General features: G+C 32.3%; 1 long non-coding RNA gene across 1 annotated transcript; it reads left to right on the plus strand.

Moving 5' to 3' along the window:
• Window positions 1-2,370: 2,370 nt before the first annotated feature.
• Window positions 2,371-2,937, plus strand: LOC139778986 (uncharacterized). The gene is made up of 2 exons (XR_011719755.1): window positions 2,371-2,618; window positions 2,725-2,937. It is a non-coding gene; the product is annotated as an uncharacterized lncRNA (long non-coding RNA).
• The last annotated feature ends 13,693 nt before the right edge of the window (window positions 2,938-16,630 follow it).

The following is a 16,630-nucleotide window of genomic DNA, read 5'->3' on the forward strand; positions in this document are numbered from 1 at the left end:
ACTGAAATATCTGGATTCTGGATTGCGCAGTAATTTAGCTGCTAATTAACGACATATTTATATCCCGCATCTCCACCAGTAATATGACGACTGAATTTCACGTTTATTTGTTTATTTAATACGAGTATGAGTTGCTGGCGGCATAATTCGATCATCACTTCCGTTTCGCAAGTACCTAAAGACACCAAGATTTGGAAAAGTGCTAGGGTGACAGACCTGATAAACCTGGTACTAGGCTAAGGGCTGGCCCCAAAACACTTAGCAAATAAAAAAGAGTGGGGAGGTACAAAGGATCATTAGGATCTAGGTACCGTCGGGGGCTCAAGTGGAACCACCCACTTACTACTACTACTACTACTACTAAGTCCGGTGAGCAAGGTAGCACACACTGGAGCGCCACGTCCTATCCACTTTTCTTAAAAATAATTGCTCAAATGTTGTCTAAAACAATCATAAGGAAATGCGCAAGGGCACCATCACGAATGAACCATTTGTTGTCTGGGTAGAAGAGGAATATCTTCCAAAAGTTCGACGATACTCATTAATCGTCAACCATAGAAGCTTATGAAGGACGAGTATACGAGCGGTCACGTGTAATACATTATACAATGCATTATACGTGTGAAATGAATGGAGAATTCATCGAGTGCTTTATAACTCGGAAATAAATAGTTTTTAGAGTAATATTTATTAAGACTTTTCGGTTTGTTTTCACGAGTAGTAATGCTCCTAAAATTTGATACCACCTTTTTCCAATACCCTGTACACAGGGTGAATCGTTTATAACATTAATGACAAATATCTCACAAATATCTCATAAAATATGGATTCTATGAAAAAATGGTTGAGGCGAAACTTTTTTGAAATTAAAGGAGACATAAGATGGCACTATTCGTTTCATCATAGATGGCGCTATAGGCTACTATAAGATAGAGTCCCTCTAATAAAGCCCCTTGCACAATAGGCGATAGCGATAGCGATAGCGACAGCGACAAAGTTGCCGACAAAGGTATAGCTTTGTCGGCAACCTTGTCGCTGTCGCTATCGCTATCGCTATCGCCTATTGTGCAAGGGGCTTAAGAGTCGCGACATCTTGAGTTTCGGCAAAATAAGAGAGAAAGAGAAAGCGATATGAATGTATGTTACTTGATATCGCTTTCTCTTTCTGTTTTACGTACTTTTGCCGAAAATGCGAACCAATCAAAAGTTGCTGCTACGTGTCGCGACTCTTATTAGAGGGACTCTACTATAAGATAGAAATCCTCAAGTAAGAGATTGGATACCGTTTAGACAACTTTTGATTGGTACTTTGATCAGCCATATTGTTCAGGACAACTACGAGGTAAATTTAAGTTATCATTATTAAATATTTATATACTTAAATAAAAAATTATTTTTTTTAAATTATAAAGTATTATATCAAAACATTACAGTTATAATTATTTAACAAAATGAAAATATTTAAACTCTAGCGAATTAAGGTAGATACTGAGGTAGATACTGCATCAAAATTGTAATAATAATGCCAATATAGGTTGAAAATTATGTTTAGTGTAAAGAAATTTATCTTTATTAATGATAATATTAACGTTTCTGCTTGGCTCTTGCGAGATTTATAAGTTCAATGCAAACAACGTACAATTATTCAAGAAATCGTACTTGTATGATACCAACTTTATGCTAACAAGTAATAATTTATAGCAAGTAATTAAAGTTCTTTCATTAAAAAATAAACAAAAATTTTGAGGAAGCTAGTAGGTTAGGTATAGGTTAAGAGGTTAATAGGTTAATTATATATATAAGATATAATCTCTAACTAATGCTTTCTGTCAATGTTTTAAATGCTTTCGCTTCTTTAAAAATATAAATAGGAAGATAAATAATTTTGATATAGTAGTTATATATATTCCGCGCTGTTTGAACACATTATTATAACGTGTTTATTTTTAAATTTTTCCAAAAATAAGATTTTCTTTGAACTATGAATTTTTAATTAAATTTATTTTTTGTTTATTAATAAACTATATAGATACTAAACTGATTTAAACATTTTTTTTAAACGCGCCATAGGTGTCCTGAATAATATGGTGGATGAATGGTGTCCAATCTCTTACTCGAGGATCTCTATAACTATAAGACAAAAGTCAACTTCATTTTTTTAACTTTATGAAGCACAGCGTGACATTTCGGCATTTCATGCGCAACCATAATTCGCATTATTTCAAGGATAGCTTATGTATCAATATAAAAATATCGGAAGTTATAGCTTTATGAATAATAAAAATATATCTAACTTTAAACTGCGCCTCACAATTTTTTATCCCCGAGCAAAATATTTCCTGGTGATAATCGGCTAGTCGCAGGGTATAAAACAGCAGAAGTGTGATGCGAAGTTAGAGTACAGCACAATGAAAGTTCCGAAATTTTTGTTCATCGCGGTAATCGTCGTAGGTCTAAGCGGCGCATTGACATGGGCTAGTCCCTTGGCTCATCCTTTAGCTGTGGCTGAACCTGCTCATGAGGTCGCCAAAGGTATCTTCGAAAGAGCCTTAGCAGATGCGGGCCAAATTGCGACCCTAGTTGGAGATGCAACTCCTGAAGGATTTGTAGCTAATGTCGTAAGCTTGGTTAATTTGTCAATTTATACAATTTTACATTGATGTAAAATATTGCTTTATCATGAACTAAAACCTATCATTTGATATGTTTCTTCTTTCTTTGTAGGCTGCAGGTGTTCTTGCAAGCCACCTTTACGACACCATAAAGTCAGGCTAAGAAAGAATAACTGGTTAAAATAAAAATTAAGAAGGTTGACAATTTAAGAAAGTAAACAATCATGCTTCAAGGCTTTGCGCTGCTGCGTTATATAAATAATTATTTATATCTATGATGTACGAATAAATAAATAAATAAATATACTGATTATAAGTATGATAATATTGTCTACATTTTCTTCTACATGTACTCTTAAAAGAATACTGCCACAACTGAAAAATTCATACTTTTGAGGAGAGAGGAAAAGCAAATTTTTTTAAATTATAAGATAATTAACGCAATTACAATTATGATATTTTGTTATGATAAAATTTATACTGTTTCTTCAAGAGGTCTGGAATGATTTACTTGTCAATTCACTTATAATACTATTTATCCAGTAACCGCAACGTAACCGGTTTAAAAAAATAACGACTTCTGCTCCGTCCGTGTAGCGAATTTCGTATATAGGCTTGTGACAGTATTATAGCACATTAGGTAACATTTTAAGCGTAGGTACTTTTTATGGGCTTAACTCAAAATCGAAGTTTTTTGAACTGTGATAGTATTCTTCTAAGGGTGCGATGTACTACTTAAATAAATATGAATATTCTTGTCTAACAATAAGTGTTTGCTTATATATTTTTTGTCCAAATTACAGCATTTAATATCTAACCATATATGTATATTGTACGTATATATGTTGAAAAAAGGTGGTAAATTTTAGGAGTATATAATACTCGTGAAAACAAACCGAAAAGTAAGCATTACTTCAAAAATCATTTATTTCCGAGTTATAAAGCATTTTCTGCAGCAGATGTTAGATGTGCCCTCCGTTCAGTTCGAATTCAGCACATTTTCTCATTGAAGATCAAACACGTTCAAAAATTTCAGGTTTATTTTGCATTTGTTGACAAGGGCTGCGGTCTACTTGACGCTTACAAATGCTTCGAAGTATTCCTCTTCTCCTTTCTTTCAGTGAAGAAAGAAGGAGAAGAGGAAGAACGCTTCAAAGCATTTGTATCGTCAAGTGGACCGCAGCCAAGAGTTTTTAATTTTTTGTATTAGTTCTCATTCAATGTGTCAACTGATATGGCGTACCCCATACTCTTTAAATGTCCCCATAAATAAAAGTCTAACGGATTTAAATCCGGTGAGGAAGGTAGCACTGGAGCGCCACGTCTTATCCACTTTTCTTAAGGTAGTCGCCTCGTCAGGGCATGTATTAGATAAAGTTTTCGATTTTGGATTTTATATCAAATTATTTGATCAGCTTTGCAGTCGATTTTTTCTGTGGCTCCTTACCGACTATTTACTCTAGAAAATCGATCTCGAAAATCACAAATTTTGCATTACTTCATACCAGACGGCCAGAAAAAGAAGGCTCTAACACGGTTTCAATCACATATTTTCGCATTTTTCGATTAGATGAAGTGAGAAAAAACATTGCTTTTTGTACATTAGATTTCGAAGAATCCGATGCAACCATAAAATATATAGTTTACCGGAGATTTCGCTGCTAATTTTTTAGTTTATTTTAGTGAAAATGCGGTAATCGAGCAGACATTTTTTGGTCGAGGTTAGGTTGGGAAGACTTGGCAACGCCGCTGGCTAATCACTGTAGTTGCAGGTTATGGGGCTCGTCTTTCTTAGCCGAATTGGATAGTGATTGACACCCCTGTCATACGTTTTGAAACCCTTTCTCAGTAATTGACGTAAAATGCGACGTTGCCAAGTATTTTTCTCACTTGTAACCTTTCTCGACGACTCGCATGATCAGCTGATCAAAACGGAGTCAAATGAGAAAAATCACAGAATTTGGAAAAAGTAACATACTTTGTCACGTATGAAATTTTACACCATAATTCATAAAATTATTTTTTCCTTAGCAAAAATTGCCTGAAATATATTTCTGAACGTGAAAACCTACAAACAGTCACATGACTAGCACGTAGCGAGTCGACTACCTTAAAAACAATTGCTTAAATTTTGTCTAAAACAATCATGAGGAAATGGGCAAGGGCACCATTACGAATGAACCATTTGTTGTCTGCTTAGAAGAGGAATATCTTCCAAATTTCGACGATACTCATTAATCGTCAACCATAGAAGCTTATGAAGGACGAGTATACGAGCGGTCACGTGTAATACATTATACAATGCATTATACGCGTGAAATGAATGGAGAATTCATCGAGTGCTTTATAACTCGGAAATAAATAGTTTTTAGAGTAATATTTATTAAGACTTTTCGGTTTGTTTTCACGAGTAGTAATGCTCCTAAAATTTGATACCACCTTCTTCCAATACCCTGTATACAGGGTGAATCGTTTCTAACATTAATGACATATCTCACAAATATCTCATAAAATATGGATTCTATGAAAAAATGGTTGAGACGAAACTTTTTTGAAATCAAAGGAGACATAAGAAGGCACTATTCGTTTCATCATAGATTGCGCTATAGGCTACGATAAGATAGAAATCCTCAAGTAAGAGATTGGATACCGTTTAGACAACTTTTGATTGGTACTTTAATCCGCCATATTGTTCAGGATAACTACGAGGGAAATTTAAGTTATCATTATTAAATATTTATAACATACTTAAATAATAAATTATTTTCTTTAAATTAAAAAGAAAAAGGCCAATGATCGAGCATTAATAGATGTTAAACCATATAATTAATTAACATTATATACAAAGAACGGAACGTTTCGACTTCACCGAGTCTTCTTCAGCCGTAGTATAAAATATCATATTTAGCTTAACATAAATTGTGTACAAGTATTCGTAATTACAACATCTATTAATGCTCGATTATTGGCCTTTTTCTTTTTAATTTTTATATTTATACGAGCGTGGTTATTTATTTATATTTTTATTTTTATTTTCTTTAAAATTATAAAGTATTAAATCAAAACATTACAATTATAATTATTTAACAAAATAAAAATATTTAGAATCTAGCGAATTAAATCAAAATTGTAATAATAATGCCAATATAGGTTGAGAATTATGTTTAGTGTAAAGAAATTGATCAAATTTATTAATGATAATATTAACGTTTCTGCTTGGCGCTTGCGAGATTTGTGACTTCAGTGCAAACAACGTACAATTATTCAAGAAATCGTACTTGTATGATACCAACTTTATGCTACACTGAAAAAAAGACTTGGTTGAGATAAGAGAAAAAATGGTCGCCTCGACCAAGACTTGGTCGAGGCGACCATTTTTTCTCTTATCTCAACCAAGTCTTTTTTTCCGTGTAACAAGTAATAATTTATCTCTCCAGGAAGGGAGCTTGCTACCTCGAGCTCTGCAGGAATAGATTTCCTTTTGTATTAATAAAAGCTGAAGATGGCTCAAAGGAAGAGCCGAAACGTTCGTTACTTGTAAATACACGTTTTAATTTTTATTGCGCACCACGTCCCGCGCCTGACTCGCATCGCCGTTTGTATAGTTGACATTTTCACGAGTCCAGATATATTACTAATAATTTGTAGCAAGTAATAAAAGTTCTTTCATTAAAAAATGAACAAAAATTTTGAGGAGGCTAGTATAGGTTAAGAGGTTAATATGTCAATTAAATATATAAGATATAATCTAACTAATGCTTTCTGTCAACGTTTTAAATGCTTTTGCTTTTTTTAAAATATAAATTTGAAGATAAATAATTTTGATATAGTGGTTATATATATTCCGCGCTGTTTGAACACATTATTATAACGTGTTTATTTTTAAATTTTTCCAAAAATCAGATTTTCTTTAAACTATTAATATAAACACATATAAATTTTTAATTAAATGCATTTTTTGTATGTTAATAAACTATATAGATACTAAACTGATTTAAACATTTTTTTTAAAACGCGCCATAGGTGTCCTGAATAATATGGCGGATGAATAGTGTCCAATCTCTTACTTGAGGATCTCTATAACTATAAGACAAAGGTCAATTTCATTTTTTTAACTCTTTGAAGCACAGCGTGACATTTCGGCATTTCATGCGCAAACATAATTTGCATTATTTCAAGGCTAGCTTATGTATCAATATAAAAATATCGGAAGTTATAGCTTTATGAATAATAAAAATATATATAACTTTAAACTGCGCCTCACAATTTTTTATTTCCGAGCGAAATATTTCCTGGTGATAATCGGCTAGATCGGCTAGTCGCAGGGTATAAAACAGCAGAAGTGTGATGCGAAGTTAAAGTACAGCACAATGAAAGTTCCGAAATTTTTGTTCATCGCGGTAATCGTCGTAGGTCTAAGCGGCGCATTGACATGGGCTAGTCCCTTGGCTCATCCTTCACCTAAGGCCGAAGCTGAAGCTATGGCCGCAGCTTTCGCCGAAGCTCTGGCCGAACCTGAACCTATTGCTCCTATATTTGCTCTACTTCTTCTCGTAAGTTTGGTCAATTTGTCAATTTATACAATTTTACATCGATGTAAAATATTGCTTTATCGTAAACTAAAACCTATCATTTGATATTTTTCTTCTTTCTTTTTAGTCGGGAATGTTTTCTCTACCGTTCCTTCATCATAAGTTAACCAATTAACGAGTGGCTAACGCTGTGGCTGAAGCTTTCGCCGAAGCTAAGAAAGTAAACAATCATGCTATTTATCCTTCAAGGTTTTTGCGCTGCGTTATAAATAATTAATTGTGTCTATGATATACTGATAAATAAATAAATATAATGATTATAAGTACGATAATATATTGTCATTTTATTCTACATATCACACTCTTAAAAGAATACTGTCACAACTGAAAAATTCATAATTTTAAGAAGTGAGGAAAAGCAAATTTAATTCAGTTTCTTTAAATTATGAGATAACTAACGCAATTACAATTATAATATTTTGTTATAATAAAATTTATACTGTTTCTTGAAGAGGTCTGGTGTGATTTGCTTGTCAATTCACTTATGTATGACACTATATTCGTCCAGTGATCGCAACATAACCGGTTAAAAAATATAACATTTCTGCTCCATGAAGCGAATTTTGCATATAGACTTGTGACATTATAGCAAGTAGGTAACATTTTAAGGATATATAGGTACTTTTTATGGGCTTAACTCAAAATCTCGAAAGTTGAGCTGTGACAGTATTCTTCTATATGTATGTGCATATTGTTATGTTTAACAATAAGTGTTTGCTTATGTATTTTTTTGTCAAAATTAATATATAACTATATATATTGTTTATATATGTATATTTATAAACAATATATGTATTCTCTCTATAATTTTATATTATATATAAATTTTATTCTACAACTTTTCTTAAATATTAAGTTTTATTTTAGCAGATATTATGATTTTCACATAAACATAACGATATATATTTTGATAATTTTTATAAAGAATTTTTATAAAGAAGTAATGTTTGTGCACTTAAGTGCAATTATAAACTCTGTATTTAAAAATTTACTAATCATGAAAATTGTTATTCGTTGTGCAATTTCAATCATGAAAGCTATAAAAAGCTATAAAAAGAATTTTAAGCTAAAAAATATAAACTCAAAACGATGAAGAAAACTGGAGAGATATATAACTTTTTTTCACATTGTGTTTATTAAATATTCCGTATTAAAATTTTACAAACATAAAACTTTTAATATGAATAGGCAGTGAAAGCACAACGACATCGGAAAATCAATCAATATTTATAATAACTTGAATGTATATAATGTATTCTGAAAAAATGTGTAATGATAAAATAATACAATTACTTTTTATATTTCACACGTTTGCTTCAAATATCATTCATTTATAATGCTGCTGAGTGACTTTTATCGCAACACGCGCTATAACCGTGGAAGACACGATTATTTCCTACAAATTTTACACACAAAATAAACCAACAAAGTTTATGTATTGTACAAATGTTACAATCGTCCACTCGAATAATCAGACTCTGTCACCTCTTTATTATTCATTCTTCCCTTATAGATATAATCCAGGGATTTTGATAAATAAATAAATATATGTACCTAGCACGCAGACGTACACACACATCTGTATATACCTACACGTATAGTTCATATTAATTTTTTAAAGTCCATGTATAAAATAGAAACCATTTTATGCATCGTTCGATGCAGCGTGGGTTAACGAAGTAAACACGTTCTGGAAACGATAATATTCGTTCTTATGTGTTAAATGTTTTACTGTTCAAAAATTACCTTTTCAAAAAATGTGCCAAGTACACACATCAATAATATTATATAATGATATAATATAAAGATAATATAATGATGGGATGTTAGCTCCAAGTTTTTTGCGTTAAATATCTTTTTATTTTGATAATATCTTTACGGCAAAGAATGCAATATCAATAGGACTAGCACATTTTGCATTTTGCTATCAATCGATACCTTACAAAGAATTCTATTTTTCATGACTCCATAACTCTTTGATACTGATATTTTAGAAGAAAACGGAATAAAGTTTTTTATGAATCGCATATGTAAACAATAATAAATCAATAAATTGTATTAATTATTGAAGAACATTTGTCGCGCTTTAATCGACGGAAATAGCCGGCATTAATATCGTTGCTTGAAGCCTGCGGAACGCTGAAGTTTGATTTCGAGTTCGACTATGTCCGTTAAATAGAATTCAGGAACATCGCCTAAGCGATCGCTCATTGTGTCGAGTTGGATCTTGTTTGATTAATTCGCCGAAATGTGTAATTACGCGAGCATCGATGGCGGTAATATTGAATTGTGAAGAGCCGTATTAACGACCGTTTGCCGTCAATTTCGTGAGATTGTTGATTAAAGATTACCTTTAGCTGGGCCAGACAAACAGTAGATAGACAGAGAGAGAGAGAGAGAGAGAGAGAGAAAGAAAGAGAGAGGGGGCGAAAGAGAGGAGGGAGGGAGGAAGGGAGAGAGAGTAAATCAAAATTGCCACCTTTAATTTTCCCTTCTGTCCATCTTCTAATTTCTATTCTACTGTTATAAAATCACAAATTCAAATGCGACTTGCAAAAGTTTTGTTGAGGAAGAACCACATTAAAATAAACAATTTCATCAAAGAAAATATTAAAAGAGAAGAAAAAAGAAGAATGATATTTTTTTCGAGGAAACCATACGATGTAAATATGATTGGCAATATTGTAAAGTATTATTAATGACTATAACGTTATACTTTAGTACGAAACTTATAGATCTTGACAAAATTAGAAGAAAACATACACAACGTAAGAAGATTGTGTATAAAGATTACAATTTAATAGAAAATAAGATAAGATTGTTATGAAGAAACTTATATTATTTTATTACAGTAGGGGCCGATTTTTAACAACAAAATAAATCATTTTAGTGAAATATAGTATACCATTGTAAAGAGTGAACCCTTGGCTACAATATATATATAATTTAAATTTGTATGTGTTCATTAGCAATCAAAACAAACATTAATAAATATTATTAAGTTAATATTATCCGTATTATTTATTAATATTGCTGTTAATATTATTCTAATATTAAATGAATATAGATACAAATAATTTATTAATTTTATCAGTTTATTAATTTTTTACATTTCTCTTTCTCTCTCTCCCTCTCTCTGGCTCGTTCGTTCGAGATAAATCACATTTAAGAATCCTTTCGCAGGAAAGGATGGTCTGTGGGCTGAAAAAATATAATATTATATTATAATATAATATAATATAAAAATATTAAAAATATTTTATGACAGTAAAATTATAATTTCATTAAAATGTTGTTACACTAATTATAAAACAAATTCAACATTATGATATCATCACATATCAATGCTGAAGCTCTCTCTCTCTTTCTCTCTCTCTCTTTTATTTTTCAAATTAATGTAAGACCTATGATTTTATGTGTGTATTTTTAAAATCAACATATAAGTATTATACTTCTGTAATTTCAGAATGCAACTTTCTAAAATTGTAGATTTTTTAATTTTTATAGTACTTAGGTATAAATATCAAAGAGAGAGAGAGAGAGAGAGAGAGAGAGAGAGAGAGAGAGAGAGAGAGAGAGAGAGAGAGAAGGGGGAGAAAGAAAGAGAAAAATAGAAAGAAAGAAAATATAAAATACATAAAAATGTATAAAATGTAATAATACAAAAATATATTTATTAAATTAGCAAAAATGCCATTCTATAAATTTATCTGCATTTCATAACTGAAATATTTGGATTGCGCAGTAATTTAGCTGTTAATTAACGACATATTTATATCCCGCATCTCTACCAGGAATATGACGGCTGAATTTCACGTTTATTTAATACGAGTATGAGTTGCTGGCGGCATAATTCGATCATCACTTCCGCTTGCAAGGCATGTAAACAATTATCAAATTACTGCCGATTGCGTTGACTCAAAGCAAATTAATCTAACATTTTATAAATGAAATAATTTTTTGACGTAGAACTACGTCTTTCTCCGCGGTAGGGAGGGTACCCACGGATGAAACAATTAAACGCGACTATGCAACGAAAACATGTCACACTTTGAACGTTTATATCTTCGAAACTAATAATCGTAGAGTAATCATTGACATCTCATTTTAAAGCTTAAGAAGTCCCATTTATGATAAAACAAGTCCGAACTCTCTATTTTTTACCGTTTAGATACAGTAGCGTTAGAAAGTTTAGTTAAATTTCTTGTAGATGCAACGAAAACATGTCACACTTTGAACGTTTATATCTTCGAAACTAATAATCGTAGAGTAATCATTGACATCTCAATTTAAAGCTTAAGAACTCCCGAGAGAGAGAGAGAGAGAGAGAGAGAGGAGAGAGAGAGAGAGAGAGAGAGAGAGAGAGAGAGAGAGAGAGAGAGAGAGAGAGAGAGAGAGAGAGAGAGAGAGAGAGAGAGAGAGAGAGAGAGAGAGAGAGAGAGAGAGAGAGAGAGAAATAGCTTTATTACCTTCTCGGCTATTTTATACATAAAATATTCTTAAATTAATTTATACATATAATAAGAATGGTTTTTAAGATAAAATATTTAATTTTGCGCACACATGTATTCACGTACGTACACCCTTACATACACGCATAAACACACACACACACACACACACACACACACACACACACATACTCTCAAATCAAAATATAGAATACAGCGATAACAATAATAAAGAGGATTTACAAAATATTAAGCATGGTTGTGTGCGTGCACACAAACAAAAACACACACACACACACTAATTCACAAACACAAATACGCTTTAAGAAGTTTAGGCGACGTTGATAAAAATAAATGTTGACATCTCATTTTAAAGCGTAAGAAGTTCCTATTTATGATAAAACGAGTCCGAACTCTTTATTTTTACCGTTTAGATATAGTAGCATATACGCGCGCGCGCGCGCGCACACACACACACACACACACACACACACACACACACACACACACACACACACACAAATTAAAATTTAGAGTTCAGCGATAAGAATAATAAAGAGGATTGACAAAATATTAAGCATGGTTTTGAAGAAAAATATTTAATTTTGCATAAATATGCATGTACGCACGCACACCCCTATATACACTTGCCCGCGCGTGCACACAAACAAAAACACACACACAAATACACACACACACAAATACATACACACACACACACACACACACACACACACTCATTCACAAACACAAATATGCTTTAAGACACACACACACACACACACACACTCATTCACAAACACAACGATCATACAATTCTTTAAAAAAAAAACATCATAAAGTGTACAGCGAGTTTGGACAAAGATTAACATGCGAGCATTCTGTAAGCTTTATTATTCAAGTAGCGTGGGCATTCTAACTTGAATTATATGAGTATCTTATGTTTTCTGACATAAAAGTAAATATAGAAAAACATTTATTGTTTTATTTCTTTAAAATAAATTTATGTTTGAAAAAATCAAACTAGCACAGTAAACAACTGTGCCGCAAACACGTAGAACTACGTCTACTGCACAGTATGGGCACAGCAACAACTGTGCCGCAATCAACACGTAGCACTACGTCAACTGTCAATGATGATGATTGACGTGATCAAGGAAGGCCAAGGCCCACACCGGGATGTAGCGCCGAGTTCATCATCAGTGACAGTTGACGTAGTTCTACGTTGTTGCTTAAAAAATAAACAAAAATATAAATCAAACAGGCACAGTAACAACTGTGCCGCAAACACGTAGAACTACGTCAACTGTCACTGATGATGAACTCGGCGCTACATCCCGGTGTGGGCCTTGGCCTTCCTTGATCACGCCAATCATCATTATTGACAGTTGACGTAGTGCTACGTGTTGATTGCGGCACAGTTGTTGCTGTGCCCATACTGTGCAGTAGACGTAGTTCTACGTGTTTTTGCTAAGATTTTTTTTCATTGAAATAATTATATATTAAATAATTTATGAGTGTGTGTACACATGCATATTCACATGTTCTTATATTGTTATGCTCATTTACGTTAATTATAATTTTCTATTAAATTTGCCTTTATCTTGTATCAAATTTAATTTTTTAAAAACAGTTTGCAAAAGTCTTTTACAATTTTTTAATGAAGAAACTGAATATAATTAACGTTAAAAATAAAACACGAAATTACAATCACATATCGAACAGTAAGATTTAAAGGATCCGTGTTGCAATTAATTGCAGTGTCGATGTTTTGAGATTCGCCATTAAATTTTATGTTAATCTGCAATTTCAATCTGAATAGATTTCTAATTTTAGTTCTATTTGGTTTTGAAACTATATAAAATCACAACAAAGATTGGTAATTCTTAAAAGGAGCTCTAAAAAAGAAAATAATTACTTAAGAAATTATGTATATAATATACTTGTTTTATTTATTATAATATTCCAATAATTATTTTGCTTTATACAATTAATTTAATGATAATTATTGCCCGCTTGACGATGGGGGCAAAATGCCGTGACGTACGTACGTAATATAGTGAAAACATTCCAAAAGGGGCGTATCGCAGGCATAGTTTAATATTTGAGCTTTGTCGGTTGCACTTTGAAGCAGTGCGGCGATGCGCGATGTAACGGCACTAATTAATTCGATAAAATGATGTCATAATGCAAATTAGGATGTTCCGCAGGACGGCTGTTTATGCACGTTATCGATTGTGTGTGCAGTCTGTATCACAGATATATCGTATACACATGCGTTATAGATTTATTTCGGAACATATCTTAGTTTCTGTAACGTTAAGTTTAGAAGTTATAGGAATATTTGCAATTTTACAAGGCACTATTAAACTATTAAACGTCGCTGAAATTTTAAACTTTATGTTAACAAGTTGTCGCTACTCCTATTCAGCGGAGAGAATGCTATGCGAATGCCGTTGGATTCAATTGATTCTATTGTATAAAGTGTATAATAGAAAGTAGAAGTTACTTTCTCGTTCTTTCTCCAAGGGGCAAGTTTGGAAGATGAATATAAAGCATTATTTCTTTTTGTAGAAAAAACGCCCTGAAAACACGAAGTTACCTCGTACAAGTGATTTGTTTCATTCGCATCATTTTCCTTTGACATAGAGAAATTCACCTCTTCTTATAAGAAAGAAAAGCGAAGGAATGTTTATTTCAGTTGAGAGTTGTCGACGAGTTGTCACGTGAGAGAGACTCAATCCGCGCGAATCGCTATCTTGCAAGAAACGAACCCTTGCGAGAGCCCAAATTCCATCGTTGCTCATTACGGCTTAATGAAAATGTTCTTATTCCTCCTCGTCATAAAGAAATAACTTATACTTAGTTCATGACAATAGAATTCTCAAATGATAAAAAAGGAAACGAGCTTTTTCTACTTGATGGGATTTCTTGTAGGACAATCGCGAGAGTTTAAACAGATGAAATCCCCTTTCACGAGAACTTGTATTGAAGAGGAATTGTAATGACAATAAGAAAATCAATGGCCGGATCTACGCGATTATCAAAATTTCACTGAATTAAATTTTGTAGTAAAAAATATTAGTATTTTGTAATTGTAGCAGAAATAATAGAAATAGAAATATAATAGATAAAATGAAATATATGTATGTGCATATATACATATGTGTATTGTATTACATTCTGTTGTGGCATTTGCAAGCAATAAGATCTAATGTATGTTCAAAATTCAAAGCTTTTCGTAATATCAAGACAAGAAAGTTTTTTTCTTGCGAGAACAAGAGAAGAGTACTTGCCAATATAAATTGGCAGATCAATATAATTCTATCTGCAGGGGCACTTTGCCAAGAGAATAGAATATTACAGATAATCTATATAGTGAAGATAAACAGAAGTCTATTATAACTTCCAAATGCTACAGGATAATAAACTTATTCCCATCCTGTGCAGGAACAGCGAATTAACGACGGACTAATTTTCATGATATAACGATGTTTAAAATAAGATTGCCTCTCAAGGAAAGCAAAGTCTTTAGTGTTGTCAAATAAATTCGCGACGCCTCGAAAGATTCGAGCGAGCTTCTCGTTAATAAGAAAAATGGACTCTCAAGATGTCTGCACTGCAAATCCAAGTGTGTTATTTTAACTGAAGCTCTTTTTACACATTTCTTGCCGTTTTAAATCACGTCATTTAACACCGTTGAAGGTATTAACTTTTAATTTAATACAATTAAACGTGTTAATTTAACACGCAACAGAACATGTAAAACGAGCTTCAGTCAAATGTGTCATTTTTAGACGTTTATGCGTATAGAAATAACAGTCTTGTATTTACAGTGTGGACATAGAAGGAGATGCAATTAAAGTGCTGAGAAAAGATTTTTCATGCTTTTGTGCTCCCTAAAAGGATATCTATTGTATCGGTAACAGTTTTTCTTCCATGACCAAGAATGCCGCTAAAGTATGCCAAACTTTATTCAATGATTATAAACACACACACAGTCTCATATACCAACACGGTTTTGTATCCGCGCGCCAAAGTTCGCCTTAATAAGTAACGCGCCATTCACTGTTCGCTCTGGAAAGGCAGCAAAAAGCGCATCCGAGCTCCACCCTGCTCTATAGATATTTTCATGATAAATAGAGAGCCGCGAATGATAAAGTTTCGAGGCCATAGTTAAGGCAACTCCAAAATAAACACGCCAGCTACGAGATAAAATAACGTTTGTTATCTGTTAAATTTATCAGTTATAAATACTCTTGTGTATAATTTTTCAAAGTAGTTTCCAAAATGCAAGATATGAAAAACTGATTCCAGCAATAAAAGCTGAAAAGAGTATGAAAACTGTTTCTCTAAAAGCCAAAAAAAATCAAGGAAAATGCTTTCCTTGTAAATTTTGTTTGTATGACAAATATTTGATCTTATTAAAAAGTGTCAAGGTTTACTGTGCCAGTTTTTATTTACAAATTCTTGCGTGAAATTGAAATTGATTTTTTTTAAACAGAATTACAAAACTGCCTGCAATTTTTTGAGTCGCAAATTGAAAGTCGCGCTTTATGGATGTGAAAAAACAATAAAAAATGTTATTCTTAATTACTTTAAAAAAACAATAGTTTATTTAATAATTAAATATTTTTCATTGTTTTAAGTTTGAACAAAAAATCTGAATTTTCTTAATCTTGACATTAACTTTAGAATTTTTTTTAACATTATGTGTAAAACGAAAAATATTAAACGTTGAATATAAAATAAGTTCAGAAATTTATTATCTATTTTAGTTAAAGAAAAGTTAATCTCAGTTGGTCAAAGCATCGGTAAATGAAAAAACAAGTATATATCTGGAACAACCTGTACACAATTCGCGTGTTTATCACTGGAGATAGCTTTTAATTGGTGCCCAAGCTTATTGAGGGAAAAAGTAGAAAGAGAGAGAAAAGCGGAAGTTGCACAACGATGAGATGCCGGCGGATCGATG

Source organism: Temnothorax nylanderi, unplaced genomic scaffold (genome assembly GCF_030848795.1).
Source record: "Temnothorax nylanderi isolate EJ_2023f unplaced genomic scaffold, tnyl_v1.0 TNYL_tig0204_pilon, whole genome shotgun sequence".
NCBI lineage: Eukaryota > Metazoa > Arthropoda > Insecta > Hymenoptera > Formicidae > Temnothorax > Temnothorax nylanderi.